This window comes from Dasypus novemcinctus, chromosome 1, assembly GCF_030445035.2.
Source record: "Dasypus novemcinctus isolate mDasNov1 chromosome 1, mDasNov1.1.hap2, whole genome shotgun sequence".
In the NCBI taxonomy this organism is placed as follows: domain Eukaryota; kingdom Metazoa; phylum Chordata; class Mammalia; order Cingulata; family Dasypodidae; genus Dasypus; species Dasypus novemcinctus.
In genome coordinates, this window is record NC_080673.1 from 165138163 (window position 1) to 165160977 (window position 22815).

Consider the following 22815-nt stretch of genomic DNA (forward strand, 5'->3'; position numbering starts at 1 on the left):
GAATTTGTGTCTCTTTCTGTTGTGTCATCTTGTTGTGTCAGCTCTCCGTGTGTGGCGCCATTCCTGGGCAGGCTGCACATTTTTTCACGCTGGGCAGCTCTCCTTACGGGGTGCACTCCTTGCTCATGGGGCTCCCTTATGTGGGGAACACCCCTGCGTGGCACGGCACTCTTTGTGTGCATCAGCACTGCACATGGGCCACCTCCACACGGGTCAAGGAGGCCCGGGGTTTGAATCGTCCACCTCCCATGTGGTAGGCGGACGCCCTATCCATTGGGCCAAATCCGCTTCCCTGGATTAAGTTTAAGAGCGTGTTTTTCTGGGGTACATAGCTCCAAGCCACCACAAGGGCTTATCTTTAGGCACTAACACATGTGTTCTCTTTTCTTTAGGCCTTTCTCACCTTTTCCCTATTTTATGGTTAAATTATTGGCAGGTGTTGAAGGTTTGGAGGCAAATTATATAAGTAAATATACCCTCCCTGTTATCAAGGAAGAAATACTGAGGTTAAAGAATCCTAGTGCATGAAGTGGCTGAACTGAGACGAGAGTTCTACCCCCTCACCTTTTTTTTGTTTTTTTGTTTAATCCAATTTCTTATCCAGGAAACCTTTAGGTTTCACTGTGAACAGATTCACTGTCAAGTCCCACTACCAGATGTTTGGTAGTCTTCTGGAAATAAAGAAAAACTAATGATCTGGCATCTCTTCCAACCACAGTGCCCTATGTGTCCTCTTCTGCCTCAGAAAAGAATAGCACCTGCAGAGATCTCAGTTGACCATCAGCTGGTGTGGCCTCAGTGGTGGCACACATGGTTTGACCAGATGCCATCTGCTGGCTATGTTTTATGAACACAGGTCCTTGATTGAGGTGGTGAAATGAAGGAGTTGAAAATGATTAAGATGGAAAAACTACTTCATTTACTTGTCATTGCTGACGCGTAATGAGTCTTGCAGTTGTTCGGTGTTGGCTGAATATTCACCGTCAAGCTTTGGCCACTGTAGTTGGGGGATGAGACTGAGTCAGGGCCGCCTAGCACAGCAGAGGTGCAGTGCAATGATGTTCCTCACCAGTGGTTCTGATACTGGCTTCTCTTCTGGTGAGGGACTTAATGTTTGTTAAGACTCATCTTTTTTTCTTTTTAATAAACTTTTCATTGTGACATAATTTCAAACTTACAGGACAGCTGCAAAAATCATACTGCACCCATACAAAGAACTCCAATATACTCCCATACAGATGTTCAGCTCCACAACTTTTAACATTTTGCCATATTTGCTATAATGATCTGTCCATCCATCCATTTGTCTTTCTGTCTGTCTGGCTGCCTGTTCATCTCTGTTCTAAACATTTGTATGTAGGTTGTAGTCATACTTCTTGAACACTTAAACTTCCATGTACTTTTCTTTAGAACAAGAATATTCACTTATGTAAACACCTTAAGTACAGTTATCAAGTTCAGGCTGTTTAACATTAATGTGAAGCTTACATTCTACGTTCTAATTTTTTTGTCTGTATCAACATTGTCCTTTTGGGCATTTTCTCCTGTGTTATTAGCTTCAGTGAGGATCATGTATTACATGTAATTATTGTCCCTTTAGTCTCTCTCTTTTTTTAAATTGTGGAAACATATAAGAATCATCTTTTTTTTTTCCTAAATATTTGGCTTTCCTAAGGAGGGTTGGGAGAAAAATGAAAATAAATAAATGCTTAAAAACAACTTTTGAAGGAATTTAATAGCTGTTGACATTGTCAGTGGATACCAAGTTGGGCAGAGGAATTAAAAAGGCTTTTGCAAATTGTAGGCTAACCATATGATTTGACCATGTTAAGCATACTGACATTAATGAGGGCATGAGGTATGCTCTTAATTGGCTAAAGTGGACAAGGAAGTAAAATAAATGTTGCAGAAGTTTACCAACACTCCCCCCTCCGCCCATGGTCTCCCATGTCTGATTCCACTGTGGCATATTTTCATAGAGCATTTCCTTCTGGGATAGGTAGGTGAGGCTGCTCTCAGTACTTTTGTGACCTCTTGGACATGACCTGAGTCCATTGGGCCCCTGCTGAACTCTTTCCTAGGAAGAGTTAAATTGATGCAGTTAGGTCTTTTTTTTTTTAAAGATTTATTTTTATTTTTATTTAATTCCCCTCCCCTCCCCTGGTTGTCTGTTTTTTCTGTGTCTTCTTGCTGCGTCTTGTTTCTCTGTCCGCTTCTGTTGTCGTCAGCGGCACGGGAAGTGTGGGCGGCGCCATTCCTCGGCAGGCTGCTCCCTCCTTCGAGCTGGGTGGCTCTCCTTATGGGTGCACTCCTTGTGCGTGGGGCTCCCCCACGTGGGGGACACCCTGCGTGGCGCGGCACTCCTTGCGCGCATCAGCACTGCGCATGGGCCAGCTGCACACGGGTCAAGGAGGCCCGGGGCTTGAACTGCGGACCTCCCATGTGGTAGACGGACGCCCTAACCACTGGGCCAAAGTCTGTTTCCCGATGCAGTTAGGTCTTAAAGCATCATTCACAAGGAAGTGGTGGACAACCATTGAAGTCTCATAGCTGGCCGGGGTTTCCCTTCCTCCAGCCTTTTTGCTGCCTGGGTCCATCATAAAGAGACTGTTTTAATTTTCCAGCTACTAAAACAAAGACCTTGCAGTGGGTTGGCTTAACAATAGGAATTTACTGGCTCCTGATTTCAGAGGCTAGCAGGCTTGCTCCCTGTCGGAATTTGTATCTTCTGGCTGACTGGTAATCTTTGGGGTTTCTTAGCTTTTTTGTCACATCAGAACGCACATGGCAGTGTCTTCTCCTTTTACCTCCATGTTCTGTTGACTTCCAACTTCTTTATTTTTTTAAAGATTTATTTATTTCTCTCCTCTTCCCCTCCCCCCCCCCCCACCAGTTGTCTGCTCTCTGTGTCCATCCGCTGTGTGTTCTTCTGTGTCTGCTTATATTGTCAGCGGCACCGGGAATCTGTGTCTCTTTTTTTTTTTTTTTTAAGATTTATTATTTATTTATTTAATTCCCCTCCCCTCTCCCGGTTGTCTGTTTTCTGTGTCTTTTTGCTGCGTCTTGTTTCTTTGTCCGCTTCTGTTGTTGTCAGCGGCACAGGAAATGTGTGTGGCGCCATTCCTGGGCAGGCTGCACTTTCTTTCGCGCTGGGCGGCTCTCCTTACGGGGCGCACTCCTTGCGTGTGGGGCTCCCCTACGCGGGGGACACCCCTGCGTGGCAGGGCACTCCTTGCATGCATCAGCACTGCGCATGGGCCAGCTCCACACGGGTCAAGGAGGCCCGGAGTATGAACCGCGGACCTCCCATGTGGTAGACGGACGCCCTAACCACTGGGCCAAAGTCCGTTTCCCTGTGTCTCTTTTTGTTGCGTCATCTTAACTGTGTCAGCTCTCCGTATGTGCGGTGCCAAACTCCTGGGCAGTCTGCACTTTTTTTGTGCTGGGCAGCTCTCCTTATGGGGCGCACTCCTTGCACGTGGGGCTTCCCTATGCAGGGACACCCCTTCGTGGCATGGCACTCCTTGTGTGCATCAGCACTGTGCGTGGGCCAGCTCATCACACGGGTCAGGAGGCCCTGGGTTTGAACCCTGGACCTACCATGTGGTAGGCAGATGCTCTATCTGTTGAGCCTAATCCGCTTCCCAACTTCCAACTTCTGACTGTGCCCCATGGCTTTTCTCTCTCTGTCCAATTTCCTTTGCTTATAAGGTCTTTAGCCATATTGGGTTAAGGTCCACCCTCATTCAGTTTGGGTACTCCTTAACTAATAACATCTTCACAGGTCCTATTTACAAATAGGTTCAGGGGTTGGGACCTGACCATGCATGCCATTTGTGGGGGACAGGATTCAATCCCCAACAGAGACCACGGTCCATTTCTCTAAAACTCTTTTGTCAGACATGGCAGATGGCTTTGGAGTTCAGTGTCCTGACAGTGGGCATTACTTTGGAATTTGTGCCCAAGTATGATGAAGTTGGACTCTGATGTGACCTTTCTGCATATGCATGCCTCTTCTGTCATTTTACTGAACCTGTGGTTGGTGTGGGGGTTGGTGTATACTCAGGAGACTTGAATCCCTGGACTGGCAATGTGTTAGCTGGGCCCTGAGCCCTAGCAGAGTTGCAACACCTAGTCTCCGTTTTGTTGGACTTACCCAATTCAGGTAACAGGGAGTTGAGGATGGTCAACCAGCACTCCAGGGAACTGCCTACAACTCCAGGCAGGAGAAATGCATCCATCAACCATGTGGGATCTAAGCCCCCTTTCGATATAGAGGTGGAGTGGACATCACCATCTCAGGGTCCACAGGATGGAGGAATAAACTATGGATTAGAGTGGATTTACTGATAGTCTACTAAAGAACTATTGTAACTCTAGCAATGGAAGAAATTATATCATTGATGTGGAGACAGGGGTCGTGGTAGTTGCTCAGGGCAGGGAGTGGGAAGAAGAGGTGTGATGTGGGGCCATTTTTGGGACTTGGAGTTGTCCTAAATGATATTGCAGGGATAGATGCTGGACATTATATATCCTGCCATAACTCACTGAATGGACTGGGGGAGAGTGTAAGCTACAGTGTAAACTATAATCCATGCAGTGTAGCAGTGCTTCAAAATGTTTTTACCAACTGCAATGAGTGTGCTACACTATGCATGAGGTTGTTGATGTGAGAGGAGTGGGGGAGGTGGGGGTTTGGTATATGGGATCCTCATATTTTTTAATGTAACATTTTTTGTGATCTATGTATCTTTAAAAAAAAAAGACAAATAAAAATTTTTTAAAAATGGGAATCAGCTTTCCTTGGCTTTTTTTCTTCTCAGATCTTTTCAGAGAAGACTAATTTTTAAAAAAAGTATATAGACTACTTTTAACAGCAGTTTTAGTTTTAGAAAAATTTAGCAGAAAGTAGAATTACCATATACCCCCTCCATCCCACCTCCACTGCCCAGTTTCCCTATTATTAACATCTGCATTAGTGTGGTAGATTTGTTTAGTTGATGAACCAATATACATACATTATTGTTATCTAAAGTTAATAATTGTAAAGTTCTATGGGTTTTGACAAATGCGTAATAATGTCTTGTATCCACCATTACAGTATCATACGGAATTATTGCACTGCCCTAAAAATCCCCTATGTTCTACTTGTTCATTCCCTACTTGCCCTCAAACCCCTGGCAACCATCAATCTTTTTACTGTTTTTGTAGTTTTGACTTTTCCAGAATGTGATATAGGTGGAATCATGCAGTATGTGGTTTTTTCAGACTGGGTTTTTAAGGTTCCTCCATGTCTTCTCATGGCTTGCTGGCTCATTTCTTTTTATCACTGAAAGGAGTTGTACTTTTTATTGGCTTACCTGCTTTATCTTACTTAGCTAACTCCAGGAATCAAAGTGTATTTTTATGGCCAGGAATATGTGACTAGTATGAAATTACCTCTGATGCATTTCGGTACAAAACACATCCAACATCCAAACATGGTGCTGTAAAGGGGGCTTGTAGCCCTTTTTCCATGGCTGGTGCTTGGCTTTTTTTATTACCTCCTCTGGTTACCTGGTTACAAACAACTTTACGGAATAGCCTGTGTAGGAGATTCTTTTGATCTGGTAAATTTCAGCAGGTAGTTACACTAAGCTGTATATGAAGCTGTGGGACAGTTTTACTTCTTAAAGGATATTAATGGGGATTAAGTCAGCTTTTTAAACTTTAGATAATAAGGTATTACATGAACATTAGCATATGTAAGATTGAGCCTATCTGGATAAATACAAGAAAGTGTGACACTTGATCTTTAGCCATGAAGTTTTCTTTTTTTTTTTTTTTTCAAAGGAAATGAACCTTCACTTTATTTAGAATTTTCAGTTTATATAATCTGCTTCTCCTAGAAGAAGCAAGGGAGGTTAAACTATTGAAACCAGTTCATTTTGACCCGTGCATGATTTTTCTTTTAAGGATTTATTTGATTTATTTATTCCCCCCACCCCTTCGTTGTTTGCGGTTGCTGTCTGCTCTCTGCATACATTTGCTGTGTGCTCTCTGTGTCTGCTCGTCTTCTCTTTAGGAAGTACCTGGAAGTGAACCTGGGACCTCTCATGTGGAAGAGAGGTGCTTAATCACCTGAGCCACCTCTGCTCCCTGGTTTGTTGTGTCTCTCTTTGTCTTCTTTGTGTCTCTTTCATTGTGTCATCTTGTTGCATCAGCCTGTCGTGCCAGCTCACCTTCTCCAGGAGGCACAGGGAGCCAAATACAGGACTTGCCATGTGGCAGGTGGAAGCCTGATTGCTTGAACCACATTTGCTTCCTGCCCATGCATGATTTGACTGATTATCTTAACAATAAAGGTTGTTGTAATTCATTCAGAGATGATTTACAAACTAGTAACTAATTCTTAGACACATCAGTGAAAATAGAGACATTTTATAAAGAAATAAAGTAAATCATATCAAATTACTGGAGTTATAAGCCAAAAATAGGATTATAGATGGATTATTTAATTCTGTTTGAAGTGCACTGAAATTTCCTTCCCAAGACTCAGTCCTGAATTTTTAGCCCTCCGTAAACTATCAGGTGTATGACATCTAACCATATATTTGCAGTCTTGACCTTTTCCTTGAGATTTAGTCTTGACTTTTAACTTTCTAGTCATGAAGTTTTAAGGGAATTTTGTTGAAGGCAAGTTGAATCATTCAAACAAAATCCAGTAAACATTCATTGGTACCAACCCTCTGTGAGGCCACAATACAAGGTGCTTACGGAAAAAAAACAAATGGGCGCTGGATTTGTCTTCTCACGATTCACGGATCAGTGTTTATGGTAATGTTTCCCATGGAGACCTATTCTGGTAATACAAAAGAGGGATTGGTACATTTTGTCTGGGGCTTTCAGAGAAAGTGAAGGAAATGAGGCACTACTGTTGTGCCTTGGCCCTACCAATGAAGAATTGGAGCCATGTGCAGGACTTCAGCTAATGACTTCCTCAGGAAAGTGAAATCTATGAGTGTTCATTTGTAGTGAAGACTTTAGTTTGTTGACATGCTTTTATTGTTTGATTTCCTAGGCGAGGCTTTTTGTTATCAAGTAGCAGTTGTCAACTGTTTTGGGGAGAGAATTTACTATCACTATAATGCTGGTGTAGGAGGATTTTATTTAGTAATGATTATTTTTTATTAAGGCATAGTTTATAGACAGATGGAGAATACAAATTTTAAGTGTACAGCTTGATGCCTTTTTCCAGATACTTGCCTGTGTAGCCGTTACTCCAGTAGCTTTCCTTGTGCCCCATTCCAGGCAGCTCCCCTCCCAACGTCCCTTTATCTCTGTAGATTAGTTTTGATGGTTTTAAACTTCACGTAAATGGAATCATACAATATGTACTCTTTCATGATGGGTGACTTGGGTTCAACCATCAATGTTGTTGTGAGTAGCAATAATTTATCCTTTTCCATTGTGTGTAGTATTCATTATACGAATATGCTTCAACTTATCCACACTGCTGTTGGATATTTGGTTTTCCAGTTTTTGACTGTTAGGAATAATGATTCTTGTATATGCCCTTGGTGGTATATTTTCTTTTTTAATTTTTAAAATTTAATTATTTATTTATTTCTCTCCCCTTCCACTCCCCCCACCCCAGTTGTCTGTTCTCTGTGTCCACTTGCTGTGTGTTCTTCTGGGTCCGCTTCTGTTCTTGTCAGTGGCACTGGGAATCTGTGTTTCTTTTTGTCGCGCCATCTTGCTGTGTCAGCTCTCCATGTGTGTGGCGCCACTCTTGGGCAGGCTGAATTTTCTTCCGCATTGGGCGGCTCTTCTTACGGAGCACACTCCTTGCACGTGGGGCTCCCCTACGTGGGGGACACCCCTGCATGGCAGGGCACTCCCTGCGCACATCAGCAGTGCGTGTGGGTCAGCTCCACATGGGTCAGGGAGGCCCGGGGTTTGAACCATGGACCTCCCATGTGGTAGGCGGACGCTCTATCCGTTGAGCCAAGTCTGCTTCCCTATATTTTCTATTAGGTATATTCTTAGCAGAAGAATTGCTGGGTTCTAAGGAATACATCTGTTTAGCTTTAATAGATTCTGCCAAGATATTCCAAAATGGTTGTTCCAATTTACATGGCCACCAGCTGTTTTCAGACCACCACTTTTTAAACCTCTTAGGACTTCTTGTGTTTCCCCCATAACAAGCAGTACCACCATTTCCACAGGCACTGAAGCCAGAAAGCTTCTTGCCTCTTTAGCTCTCTTTTCCTTTGCCTCATCCAGGTCAACAGAAATGCCCAGTTTTCTGAAATGTCCCTGAAATCTCTTCCCTATTTTCAGTCTCTAGTTGTCTTCATTTTTTCCCTCTCATATTGAAGTAGCAGAAGCCTGCTAATTGGTTGTTCTGTTTCTAGACTTTCTAGTTGGCTTCATTCAAGCTAACTTCAAGTGTATCCTGAGAATATAAAGATACATAACTAAAAGCACACATAATAATTCATAGGCACTTTAATGTAAATTGAATGGAAACGTAAGTTAAAACTGGTTGCAATGTAAAGTCTAAACTCTTGCATACATCTGTATTGGAATGTTCAAGAGTAATGATTTCTCAGTTCATTGGGGAGATCACTTAAAATATATAAACGTACATGTACACATACATCAAGAGAGTGAGAGTGATAACTGTGTCCTTTGCCTCTGCAATAAGATTTGGATTACGAAAGGAGCTAAAATAGGAATGGATAAGTTCTTGTTACAGAAATGAATGTGAATACTGTCTAAGGATCTTTCAGTGTAGATTTTAAAACTCTTGATTGTTAATAAGTAACTCCTTGGTGGCACTTTACAGCTTAGGAATTTGTATATATGTACGTAAATGCATGTGTCCTCATTTAATTCTTACAGCGTCCATGTTAAATAGATAATATTACAGTTTCCTCTTTCTGCAAGTAAGGAAATGGATCTCTTAGGGGTTCAAAGACTCATGCAGGGTAATACGGACTTTTGTACAAACAGACAAGCCTCCTGACTTCATAGCATGTAATCATTAAATTAAATTACATATAAAATGTACATGGCTTTTGTAGACAGAATATGAATTTAAAAATCAGGTGTTTGTTTTTTAAAATAAAACTTAATTTCATGAAAGAAAAGAGGTATAGTTTTATCTTTTTAAATAAAACTTAATTTCATGAAAAAAATCAGTTTGTATATAGATTGTATAAAAAGCTTAGCTCATTGGCACAAAATGTACTATGATTACTGTTTGTTTTTCTCAAAATGCTCGTGTTTTTTTCTCAAGTTGTAAAAATTGTGTAAGTACATAACAAAGTATAAGAAAGAAAGAAAGAATAATCAGTGAAATCCCACTATCTAGATAGGTGTTACTTTCTCTTTTTTTTTTTTTTAAAGATTTATATATTTGTCTTCCCCTTCCCCCCTTCCCCATCCTGTTGTCTGTTCTCTAGTGTCTATTCGCTGTGTGTTCTTCTTTGTCCGCTTGCATTCTTGGCAGCACCGGGAATCTGTGTCTCTTTTTGTTGTATCATCTTGCTGCATCACTCCTGGGCGGGCTGTACTTTTTATCGCGCGGGGTGGCTCTCCTTGTGGGGCGCACTCCTTGTGCATGGGGTTCCCCTATACATCCCTGTGTGGCACGGCACTCCTTGTGTGCAGCAGCTCTGCGCATGGGCCAACTCATCACACAGGCCAGGAAGCCCTGGCTTTGAACCCTGGACCTCCTATATGGTAGGTGGACGCTCTATTGAATTAAGTCCACTTCCCTGGTATTGCTTTCTAATATGGGACAGTGAAGGAGTCCTGTGATCCTGTTTTGTATCATCATGCCTTCACTTCATTAGGAAATAAAACTCTTGCTGAAACTCATCTCTGACCTGATTTCATTTCTGTGCTGTGGTTATTTGGATGTTAAATCTTCAATGAAAAGGCATAATATAAAATAGCATTCTTACATTATGGTACTCATACATGTGCAAAGGACATGGGTTTTAGTGATGAAATTAGATTTTTCATTTTTGTGCACTCTAAATATTTGTTTACATTTTCAGCAATTTTCAGAGGAACATATTGTGCCCTTAAATGCATGGGATATGGAGTGGGACAGGCCTGGATTCCAGTGCTGGCTTCATTATTTTCTCGTTGTATGACCTAAGCTTATTTCTCAGCTACTTTGAGCTTCAGTTTTCTCATCCGTATGGTTGGAATAGTACCTACTTGATAGGGTTGCTGTAAAGACCCAGTCAGGTCACATAAGTACTAAGGCAGTTGTGGTTATTACTAGTAATAGTAATGTTGGGGCTTTTTGATCAGTAGTAATTTGCTTCCAAATTAAGTGGAGATTTGAACTTTAGCAGCAATAATAATGAAGTGTCTCATTAGGATTGTGTAGACTCTTCATTTTTTGAGTAGTAAATTGTTGGCATGGTGGTAATGATGGTGCAGTATAATTTGGAGCTTCTTGGGTGCTGCTTAGTAAGGCAGATGTGGCAGTGAACCAAAGTTCACAGTTGCAAAGTGGGCATGCACACAACCTGCAAAGTTAGGCGCATACCAGACGAATGAATAATGTACTAATTATTATCCTACCTTGGAGAAAGTCTGGTAGAATTGTAGCTTCAGGCAATATGTAAGACCTACCTTTTTAAGCTGGCAGAATGGTGATTACTATTTTTAGTTCAATTTCTGCTCTTTAAAAAGTCACGGTATACTTCTTGCTACTCCTGAATGGTTTTATGTATTTTAATTAATGTTATCTTACTATGTTTCTGCCCCAAGGCTGCTTAGCGAAAGATGTACTTTCAGAAGCTTGATGAAATTAGATAGGTCGGACTAGGAACACTGTTATTTATATTTATGGTTATAAAATATTTCATGTACACCTATGTGAAACATTCCTGTGCTTTAAAATAGACACTGATGGTTTTATGAATGCATTTGTCTTAGAGGATTCTAACTAGCTGCTGCTGTAGAGTGATTACAGACCAGTAAAGCAATAGTAGCTCCAGTTTGGGGTGGTTTTATTGTTGTTGGTTTTTGGTGTTAAACATAGTTTTACATTTTTCACTTAGAATCTCATCTTGCAATGGTATGTGAAGATATGAAAGTAATTCCAGAAACCAAACACACACATAAAACCCCAGCTTCATTAGTTACAGTCAGACCTCACACCTTCTTGATTGAATTGGTGTGAGGTACATGACCAAATAGAAATCAACTTTCTTTGGGCCCAATGAGTCGCCAGTTACAGAGCATGGAAAATGTATTTTGAATCACTTGCCAAACCAGATACAAAAATACTTTATGATTGTGCTACTATGAGCCAAATATATTGTATAACATATTGTATTTTATAAAAAACCCTTCTATGTGTCCAGTACATTTAATTAATAAATGTATATTTTTATTCAGTTGTTTTCTTTTTAAGTCACTGTTTATATTTTCAATTATTAAATAAAATAAAGTTTAAAAAAAAGAAAAACATGTTTACAATGTCAGAAAATCACTTGCCAGAGCCAAAAGCAATTAAAGTATTGCAATAAAGTGAAAGACAATTCTCCGAGAAAGAAAAAAAAATTAATTTGAGTAAAGCTTGAAATATGACACAGCCATTAAAGAGAAGGCTATAATAAACTATTTATAATGATGAAAAAATGCAGATCAGAATCTCTTAAGTGGGGACTAAGAATTAACATATAAAATGCCACAGAGAAGTGGCAAAGTAATTACACAGTATCTTCCCTTCCTTAAATATTTAAGGTTCTGAAACCCACTTGATAGAACTTGAGGTCGTTAAATTTGAAATCTTGGGTAGGGGAGGATGGGAAGTGGGGGTATATGAGATCCTCTTGTATTTTTTAATGTAACATTTTGTATGATCTATGTATCTTTAAAAAAATAAAAATATTAAAAAATTTGAAATCTTAGGAGGGAAAAAGGGTCAGGTGTATCAAGATAATAAGTGTATCTTAGGAATGTCATATATATTGTTTTTTAAAATTCTTTAAAATGAAACATCAAAGCACACTAAATATAATGCTAGTAACACATTTTTTAATCTTAAAATAGTAACAATAGGTACTATACAATTTTAATTTTAATTCCTTGCTCATTCTTTTAATTCATTCATTCATTCATTCATTCATTCATTCATTCATTCATTCATTCATTCAAGTATTTCCAGTTTTGTACCAGACACTATTTTAGGCATTAGGGATATAGCCATTAATGAATAAGATTACATTCTAGTTGGAGGAGGTAGACAATAAGTATCACAGGTTGGGTTTCTCCAGAAGCAGATTATGAGATGGAGTTTGGGGAGTGTTTATTAGGGGTCTGCACCTCTGAAGGGAAGGGGTGGTGGTGGAAGCAGGCTTGGGCAAAGAAGTCGTTGAACTGTGACGCAGCTCTGACAAGGCCACTGTCAACTTCCAGAGAGCTCTGGAGCGTGTGTTGCTATCGCAGAGCCTGGCACTGTGTGTAACCTCACCTGGTTACCAGGCACGGGTTGCTCCAGAAGGTGGTGACCTCAGTGGTGGAGCTGCTCTACGGCTGAAGCCGACCTCAAAGGAGCTGGCAACTGGAAGCTCTCGACCTGCAGCTCCTCAGCAGTCCTTCCTGGCAGGGCAGCCTAGCTCGTGCAGCTCCCAGTCCATCACAGTAAGTATTTCAAGTATCTGGTAGGACACATGATAAAAAAGCAAGTTGGTTGAGGACGAGAGAGAGTTTTGGAGGGAGGGGAATTGGACTCTACTAAGGAAATATTTGAACCGACATCTAAAGGAATTGGGTACACTGGGGGTAAGAATTCTAAAGAACTAGAGCAAAAGCCTTAAGGAGGAATGTGCCTGGCACGCCCAAGGAACAGCATGGAGGCATCGGGCGGTGTGGGCGGAGCCTGAACATGTAGGGTCCTAGAACCATTGTACGGAGTTTGCCTTTGTTCTGTGGGAAGCCATTGGAAGGTTTTGAGCAGAGGAATGCCAGTGACCTGAGTTAGGTTTTAACAAAAGAATAACTGTTTTGTGGAGAAGAGAATGCAGTTAAGGGAGGGAGTAGCGCTGTTGGAACAACCCAGGCAAGAGATGATGGTAGGTTGGGCCAGGGTGCTAGAGGTGGAGGGGTGAGTGGACCAGTTCTGGATCCATTTTTAAGGTAGAGCTGTTAGGATTTCCTGATAGATTACGTGTGGAGTCTGAAAGAGAGAGCCGAGGAAAGGATGGCTCCTGCACAGCTTGAAGAATGGAATAGCCTGTGTGCTGAGACAGGCAAGATTATGGGAAGAGCCAGTTTGGGACTAACATTAGGAATTTGATTTACGACTTGTTAATTTTGTGATCCCTGGTAGACAGTAGAGATACTGAGTAGGCAGCTGGATGTATGAGAGACTCTAGAATCTGTATTTCAAAGAAGTTTTGGCTGGAGATACAGTTTGGGGAATAAAGTGTGTTTGAAGCCATGAGACTGGAGGGAGATTTCCAAAGGTGAGAGTGTAGATAGGTAAGAGAGGTAAGGATTGAGTCTGGAGTCACTGCCAGAATCTAGCGGTCACAAGGATGAGAAGGAACCACTCAAAAAGGCTGAGAAGGGGAGATCAGAAGAGAACCCAAAGAAAGGGGGGTTTCAGAAGATGTGTGAAAAGTGTGTTTCAAGAAAGAACAATCATCTGGTAGAATGACGGTGTGACTGCCCATTGGCTTGGGCAACATGGATGTCACTGGTGACCTTGGGTAGCAGTTTTGATAAAATGGTTAGGGATGAAAGCCTGATTGGAGTGAACTCTAGAGAGTGTTCTCTCTCCATTCTCTCCTCCCATTCTCTCTCGAGTTCACTCCAGTCAAGCTTTTATTCCTACCATCCCTAACTGTTGTTCAATTCTCTTCCCATCTTCAACCTAGAGATGCAGAGTAGCTAGGATATTAGGGATGGAAAAACATTTGGGAAACCTTTATATAACCTTCTTAGAATGGTTTGTCAGAGTTCCTCCCCTTTTCTGGTTCAGAGTCAGTTAACTTTATCTTTGCCCAGCAATGCTAACTTCATGCCAAAGTACCTTCCATTAGCCCCTCTCAGACAGGTTTTCACTCCTGACAGTATACTGTAGTAATACTGAGTTCTTGAGGAGTAAGTAAAGGATCTATTGGAATATATGGGGTTAGTTTTGACGTAAAAGGAAATTTATCTGGGATTCACCTGCATGAATAAAGAAAATGAAGAAATTATACATAATTAGCTCTCAGGATAATTTTCATCCAAAAACAATTTAGTCACATTTCAATTTCCTCCTTCACAAGTCTTAAAATCAAGAGTTATGAGCAAAGTGTAATGAACGGAATTTTCTTTTCCTCTCGCTTTCCCAGCCTACCATGGTAAGAGAGCAAAAAAGTGGAGTGAAACAAAGGAGCCTTGAGTTGTGTGTGACCCCATCTCTTCACCATGGCTCAGTGAAACCATTTAGAAAAAGCTCTTTACACCTGCTGTAATTGAAATTGGGTGAAGGTGTGAACTTAAAGTCTCAGGGAGACCTGTACAATTTCAGAATCAAGGGAGATAATAAATGCTTGTTTTCTATAAGGTAGTATTAACTCTGAGATATTTTCCTGAATGCAAATGACAGAGTTAAATATGCTTATTGGTGCCCTTCCTCTTTTTGAAGACCCATCTTTTGAAGAGCTCACCTATTGCATTAACTCACAGAATTCATCTGACCAAATGTGATGATTTCTGTGAGATGAAGGGAACTTTTTCTTGCAGGGGTCCATTTTCTCCACTGAATTCACAAGGGGAAAAAGGAAGTGGAATTAAGCTGTACAATAAGAAGAGCTTAGGGAGCCAGTGTGGCTCAGTGGTTGAGTGCTGGCTTCCTACATACAAGGTCCCAGGTTCAATCCCCAGCCCTGTACATCTAAAAGAAAAAAAAAAACCTTAAGATTTAATAGAAGGGAAGCTTTTCCTAATGAGGCTCATAGAAGGCAGTCATGACTACTTGACTACTTTGCAGGATTTAGAAATCCTTCCCTTGTATATGATTTAGGTGCGACAAAAGGTAGACTGATTAAGAGACCATAAAGGGAGTCCATAAATTTAACTCTATGTTAAAAAAAGTTTTTAATTGTGATTTTATATATATATATATATATAAATATAAATATATATATATATATATATATATATAGCATATCTATCATTTTTAAAAAATATTTATTTATTTCTCTCCCCTTCCCCCTTCACCCCGGTTGTCTGTTCTCTGTGTCTATTTGCTGCGTCGTCTTCTTTGTCCGCTTCTGTTGTTGTCAGCGGCACGGGAATCTGTGTTTCTTTTTGTTGTGTCATCTTGTGTCAGCTCTCCGTGTGTGTGGCACCATTCCTGGGCAGGCTGCACTTCTTTCGTGCTGGGTGGCTCTCCTTACGGGGCGCATTCCTTGCGTGTGGGGCTCCCCTACACGAGGGACAACCCTGCACTCCTTGCATGCATCAACACTGCGCGTGGGCCAGCTCCACATGGGTCAAGGAGGCCCAGGGTTTGAACCGCGGACTTCCCATGTGGTAGACGGATGCCCTAACTACCATCATCACTATCCATTACTACAACTTTTTCATCCTCCTAAACAGAAACTCTGTACCCATTAAGCAATAACCCCTACCCTTGCCTGTCCCTGGTAACCTCTAATCTACTTTCTGTCTCTATGAATTTGCTTTTTCTACATATTTCATATAATTAACTCTACTTTTAAAGATTCCTAAACAAAAAACACATACACAAAAACTCCACAGTCATGCAGATTTAGTTTGTCATATTCATTATCCATGGGACCAGTGTTTTTTGTGTTTTCTTAATTTTTTAATTTTTTAAATTTATTTTTTTCTCTATTATATTTTAAATGTAACATTCAAAAAATATGAGCTCCCCATATCCCCCACCCCCCTTACACTCCTCCCACATCAACAACCTCTTTCATCATTGTGGGACATTGATTGCATTTGGTGAACACATTTTAGAGCACTGCCACACCACATGGATAATGGTTTGCACTGTAGTTTATACTCTCCCCCAGTCCACCCAGTGGGCCATAGCAGGGCATACAATGTCCAGCAACCGGGACCTTGTATATGGGAAGCAGGTGCTCAACCACTGAGCTATACCTGCTCCTCTTCCTATTTTATTTCAATGGGTAGTTTTCCTTAATCTCACTAGAGGTAACTGAAATGTCTCAGGCTGTATGAATGCCAGCAGTTGTTCTGCTTTTTATACCAGGTTAATGCACATTGTTATTTTCATCTGGAAACTTCACTAACTTAACTAGCCTCTAGGCTACCAGTGTCCTACTGGTACAGTTCTCATCTGGAGCTTCACAGAGTTTGGTACTTAGCAGAGTGCACACTTTTTTTTTTTTTTACACGACAGATGGGTAATGTGCCGATGTCGTAACAAGGTTTGAGGGAGGCACATATCACACAAATGCAGGAACACCCATTCATCATGCTTATGAACCACAAAAGGATCTGAGTGCACACTAGTGGAAGGAAGGAAGTAACTGTACAGTGTAAAGCTTTTTCTTGAATGAATGAACGGATTCCATGAAATAGAAGTGACACATACAACACAGCAGTGGGCTGAGGGAAGGAGGAGGGTTTGCTCATCTATCCCAGTTCTTAATAAATAATGTTTTAGTGAAGGGCACACCAGAAAAGAAGTAGGAGGCAGTTCCAGGTGAGTGGAAGGGAAGAGTAAAAACTGGAGAAGCTGGAAAAGGCAAGACCAGGCCAAGTCCTGTGTATTTGTATAGATTTAACTAAGGTCACAGACTGTTCTGGAATGAACCCCAGGCTAGGAGTTAACACTCTTTGGTTTTTTGCCACATAAGAATGTGACCCTGGATGACTCTGGTGAACTTTTAGGCCTTGGTTTTCTCATCTGCTCTGACCTTTCCCAAAGGCTTATTGCAGAGCTCAGATGAGAAAATTTATATTTGAGCATTTTGCAAGCTCTGAGGGGTTGTATGCATTGGGTGGTATTGCTAGCCTTGATGTTTCATTCATCCAGCAAATATTTATTGATTGGGCCGTGCACTGTGATCCTGGCAATACCGTGGTGAGTAAAATATGACCTTACCTCATTCTGTTACATGATTTCATTCTCATATTTAATTAAAACTTTATAAGTGCTATGGAGTGCAGGATGCTACAAGAGTATTTACAGAAGCTCCTACTAGTCTAGGTGGCGTGGCCTGCAGGACAACAATCCTTGAGCAGTTCTGGGGTTTGAGGTTATCCTGTAGGCTGTGGGGATTCTTTAAAAGTTCTGAATTGGGAGTGACTTGAACTCAACAGTGTTTTAGGAAGTTTAATCTAGTTGCTACTTGTAGGATGGATTGACAAAGGAAAGAATGGATCCTGGGAGGCTAGGTAAATGAAACTACTGTCGTAGATATATCTACATATCTATATATTAATATATATAATTGAAGATGTTTTTAATGTTGGTATTTTTATGTGGAGATTTTCTGGAGTCTTGATGTGTATATGGTTTTCATTTGGCATATTATTGAATATATATTTCTAGTTAAGTATAAATTTGTTAAATATAAACTATTAGCACACCCTTATTTATATGGTTCTTCTGTGTGCCAGGCAGTACTCTAAGGACTTTTTATATATTAACTTACATTAATCCCCAATAACCATATGAAGTGTTGAAACCATATTATCCAACCATTTTCTCCTTTTACAGATGAGGGAACAAACAGCTAGTAATGGGACTTGAATCCAGGCCATCTAGCTCCAGTCTGTGTTCTTAGTCCCTGCATTACCACCTTTTCATTTAAATAAGACTTAATTTAACAATCTATTGAAAATAAAGACAACAGTAAAGCAAACTTTAAATAACCACTGTGAATTCCTTTAGCTCTATTTCCTTCCTCCTGTTTTTAAAAAGAAATTATTGATTACAAAATTTGGAAAAGAATCTATTTTAGAGCAAATATTTCTTAAAATTAATGTTGTGGTTTTCATTTTGCAAATGAAAAATTATAAAAGGTTGGTAACCATTGTCATTGCTTTCTGGGCTGCATATCTCCCTGTTTTTTCCCTTTTATCATAACCAGAGTAACTCACAGCTGAGTCAGAATGTCCAATCGTTTCACATTGGTAGATCTTACATTTACCTGTCTGTGTTTCATTGCCCATAGAAGCTTCAATTCCAGTATGAAATGTACACTTAGATCTAGGACTGTAGAATCTTAACGTGGACAATAGGCGTGTGCTCAGGCTGACTACAGGGAGTCCACAGGTAGAAAGGAATTCAGGCAAACCACTTCCACAGAGCCAGCACCAGAGAGCAGGACCAGGAGTGTCAGCCCAGTGTCTCCCCACACCTTTTTAGACCTTGCATATTTCCATACCTTTATTTCCGCCCCTCATTTTATTTCCATTGTATTCCATTTGTGTAATTTAATTGACAGTGAAATTTGTATTAATTTAGCTAAGACCCTGTGCTGTGAAGTGGGAGTAGGACACGCTCTGGCTGTTAGTTCAATCTGAGTTTCCATTCAGATGATTTCAATTTAAGTATTAATGAGATCTTTACATTTTTTTCCCCTATAATTTTAGTTTTTGTCAACCCAGGCTGCTTTATTACATTGATCTTTCCTGCATTAATTTCCCTCATCACACTATTATGCTTTCCATTTGCTTCATTTACTTTTCTTAACATTTGGGGAAATATAATTAAAAAACAACAGAGGTATTCTCCCAATCCAGGAAACCTCTCCACAGAGATAGAAGAGAAAGAAAAACAATTTTGTTATTGAATAAGCATTAAGACAGAATGTGATGCATCATAGGCAAAATCTACTAAAGAGATTGCAAAGAAGAAAGAGAGCTCAGCCCATTACATACAACCCATTACATACATATTTTCGATATTTCTCATATCTTTAGGACCAGACATAGATTTACAATTTGAAGCCAGGATCTCCTTAAAGTTAGGTTTACCTCTTTGCAGGAAACTGGGAGATTGAGGCAAAGTCTTCCTGGATTATATTTCAAAGAAATGGCTGCCTTCCTTGAGGAGACTTTCTTGGGTGGTGAAATTTGCAAGAGGCTTATATAACATGTTACATACATTTCTCCCCTACATGTATTTTAAAAGAGAGAGAATTTACAATCACAGATTTTCTAAAGCAAGCACTAAGAGATGAGAGGGAGGAGGAAGTCTTTTCCCATATATTCAACAGGGAGAATGAAGCCTTTCTTATTTTTAAATTTGTAGCTGAAATCACACACTAAATTAAAACTTTTAATCCTGAGCTACGGGCCAATGTGGATAAACTTCAAAAAGTCTGAATTCAGAATTAAACTAAATCTGTAGCTTTGGATTAGTTTGGTTTAAGGCTCAGAATCACTGACTTTTTTTTTTTGTAGTGATAGTATCTTATAAAGGACCTTTTATATATTACTTTTTGATTCTGCTTTTGTTTCCTGATCTTTGTGCTGGAAAATGCTGTTTTCTGTTAAAGTGTAGTCCAGTTGGTCCCTGAGGACTCTGCTTTAATTTGGTCAGTGCAGTTAACTGCTAAGAAGTACATTCTTTGCATGCATTGGGTGTGGATGTAACATTACTGATAAAAAGACATATGCTTAGCAATGTCACAAATTGTTTCATTTTCTTTATTTGGTTAGAATTGCCAAAGCAAGTATGCTTTCTGTCATTGGTATGAGTATTTCTATACATATATTTTGTCCCCATTATATCACCTACCTATATGTCTCCATTAAAGCAGGCATTCTTAATTTAGGATTGGGCTGCTTGAGTGAGTTTAGAGAACCAGAAGCTCTTGGAAACTGTGTGTACACAATTTTGTGTTCACAGTGTAAACTCTCTTATCTGGGACACTCATGACCAGCAGCTGGTTGGTTAAGAGAAAAAGTTATTTAGTGAAGTATAAAAAAATGTTAAGATCATATACTAAATGTTCTATTTAAAATTCAAACATTTGTTTGCTAATTTCTGATATAGGGCCACAACCTATTCTTTGACTTGATAAGTGGTTTGCATGTTGTCCTTTGTACATAATTGCACCCTTGGTTTTCAATTTGGGTTGTTTTCAAGTGTTACTATATTTCATAAACTTCCAAAATATTCACATATTCAACTTCACTTTCATAGATACCATAAAATTTCTGACTCATGTTTATGTGTTTACATACAATTTAATTAATATGTATTTATATACAGTGAAGTTAAATTGAGTTATAAGAACAGAGTTGATCCTAGGGAGTGTGTAACTTGATTGGTGGGAGTAGAACATAATTGCTTCTCAACCTTTATATGGGGAAGGTCAGTCAGTTTTTTATTTCCAGTCTGTTCTTTCATAAAATACAATAAGAATGAATTACTGTAGATGAAAAAAAAAAGAATACGAGCCCTAATTTTTAAAATTAGAATCAGCAGAAGTAAAATTACATTTCAGTAAATATAATCAGAATAAACATAGGGAAAAAAGAAAAAAATCTACAGGTTCATTGAATGGATGCATATAGGAATCACATGAAGGATCACTATTATTTTTGTCTCTTTGTTATTCCATTTATAACTAAACAAAAAGTTGTGAGGGAAATGGTGATTCCATATATGTATACCTTGAAGAAATTCCTTATATATCAACGTTTACAGTTTTTAAAAAACTATTTTTTAAAGAAGCTTTAGATTACATAAATATTATGCTGAAAATATAGGGAATTCCCATATACCTTACCTCCTCCCCTTCTCACATATTTCCCTGTTAACAACATCTTTCATTAGTGTGGTACCTCTGCTACAATTGGTGGACGCATAGTGAAGTGTTGTTCCCAGGCACAGTCTATAATTTACATTATGGTTTATGCTTTGCACTGCACAATTTTATAGGTTTTGACAAAATGTATAATGGCCTGTATCCCCAAATGTCCCATGTTACACCTATTCTTCCCTCTTCCTCCCCTCAGAACCTCTGGTAACCACTGTCTTTATATCAGTGGTACAAGTTCTTTCATTACTAGAATAATAGTAAGTTTACTTTAGTCCATAGTTACATTCCCCCCTTTTGTTTGTTCATTCCTCAGAATTGAGGATTTGGGGATAGTGATGCTTACTCTGCTTCCACTTGAGAGGGGGCTTAGATCCCAGGGGTTAGATGGGTGGAACTGTCTAGCTTGCAGTTGTAGATACTCTGTTTTTTGGAATAGGTGTTGTCCATCATCATCCTGTTGTTAGTTGTCCTTGGTGAGTCCAATGAATTGGAGGGTAGATGTTGGCTACACCTCTGCTGAGATTCAGGTCTCAATCTGTAGAGGAACAGTTGGAAGATTTGTCTCCGAGACACATATTTAAATAGTTCAGTGCTAATTATATTTTCAAATAAAAGGGGCATAAGAACCATGTGTAGGAAAATTACAAGTGAGTCTATCTCTGATACATTGGAGGGATAGGTAAGGCCCACTGACAAGGTGCTGAATTCCTTGGGTTGTCTGCCCTGCTCATAAGTGTCTAGATGTTTCTAGAGCCCTCGGGAACTCCTGTGCTTGAGGCACTGTTTACTGTGGCCGCCAATGAGATCCTTATAAGACGTGCATTAAGTGTAACCTCTGGAATGACTTCCCACCTCACTTTGATTTTTGGTTTTTTTTTTGAAGATTTATTTATTTTTTTATTTCTCTCCCCTTCCCCCCAGTCGTCTGCTCTCTGTGTTCTTCTGTGTCCCTTGTATTCTTGTCAGCGGCACCGGGAATCTGTGTCCCTTTTTGTTGCTTCATCTTGCTGCATCAGCTTTCCGTGTGTGTGGCGCCACTCCTGGACAGGCTGTGCTTTTTTCATGCAGGGCAGCTCTCCTTACAGGGCACACTCCTTGTGTATGGGGCTCCCCTAGGTGGGGGACACCCTTGCGTGGCATGGCACTCCTTACACACATCAGCACTGCACGTGGGCCAGCTCACCACACGGGTCAGGAGGTCCTGGATTTGAACCCTGGGCCTCCCATGTGGTTGGTGGACACTATCAGTTGAGCCAAATCCACTTCCCATCACTTTGAAATCCCTTAGGCATAAAAACTCATTTGTATTTAATATTTCCCCGTTTGGGTCAAGGTCGTTTTCCAAATGCATTGCTAGTTTGTGCTTGGTGATAATCCCTTGGTGCAGGGAGGCTTATTCCAGGGGAGTCACGTCCCATACAGGGAGCATGGTAATGGGTTTACATGCTGAGTTTGGCTTAGAGAGAGGCCACATATGAGTAACAAGGAGGCTTTCAGGAGATAATTCTTAGGCACTAAATAATACTAGGCTAAGCTTCAGTTTCACATGAACAAGGTTTATAAGTACAAGCATCAATATCAAGGGCCTGGCATATTAGTGTGTCTCCATCTTTAGGTACTGCCCATGTACTCTAGAAATTCTTGTGCTCTATTAGAGAATGTGGCATGACTTCCCAGGATGGGAATTCAATATGATTTTGGTTATTGTGTGGGTCTCCACCCACAGAGACAATACCCCATGACCACTTGAACATATTCATATTCTATAAAGATATGCCCCAAGTACACCTCTTCTCACACGGCATGCCATCAATGGCACCCCGTACCAGCGATCCTCTCCTGCCATAGTAGCTACCCCTCTGCAGTCCAAAACCTCCCCAAACACAAAGCTGAAAAAAAAAAAAAAGTAATTTAAAAATAAAATAAAAACAATAACAAAATACAAAAATATAAAATAAAAAAATTTTTTCATTGTCTTTTGTCACTGTGAGATACGTTATCTTTATGTACAGTGTTTGTGTCTTATTTT

At 40.1% G+C, this 22815-nt stretch overlaps 1 protein-coding gene and 1 non-coding gene across 18 annotated transcripts in view; one reads left to right on the forward strand and one right to left on the reverse strand.

Moving 5' to 3' along the window:
* The window catches only part of APBB2 (amyloid beta precursor protein binding family B member 2), a 394104-nt gene that overhangs the window by 36437 nt on the left and 334852 nt on the right, over positions 1-22815 (forward strand). For 4 of the 17 annotated variants that reach the window (XM_058299365.2, XM_058299404.2, XM_058299386.2 and 1 more), the window contains exon 1: positions 12433-12657. The exons of the other annotated variants lie outside the window; for them this stretch is intronic. The gene's annotated coding sequence lies outside the window, so the exon portion shown is untranslated. Of the gene's footprint in view, positions 1-12432; positions 12658-22815 lie in introns of those variants that run through there. 17 annotated transcript variants of the gene reach the window in all.
* Positions 16397-16500, reverse strand: LOC111767137 (small nucleolar RNA U13). The gene has a single exon (XR_002799031.2). It is a non-coding gene; the product is annotated as a small nucleolar RNA U13 (small nucleolar RNA).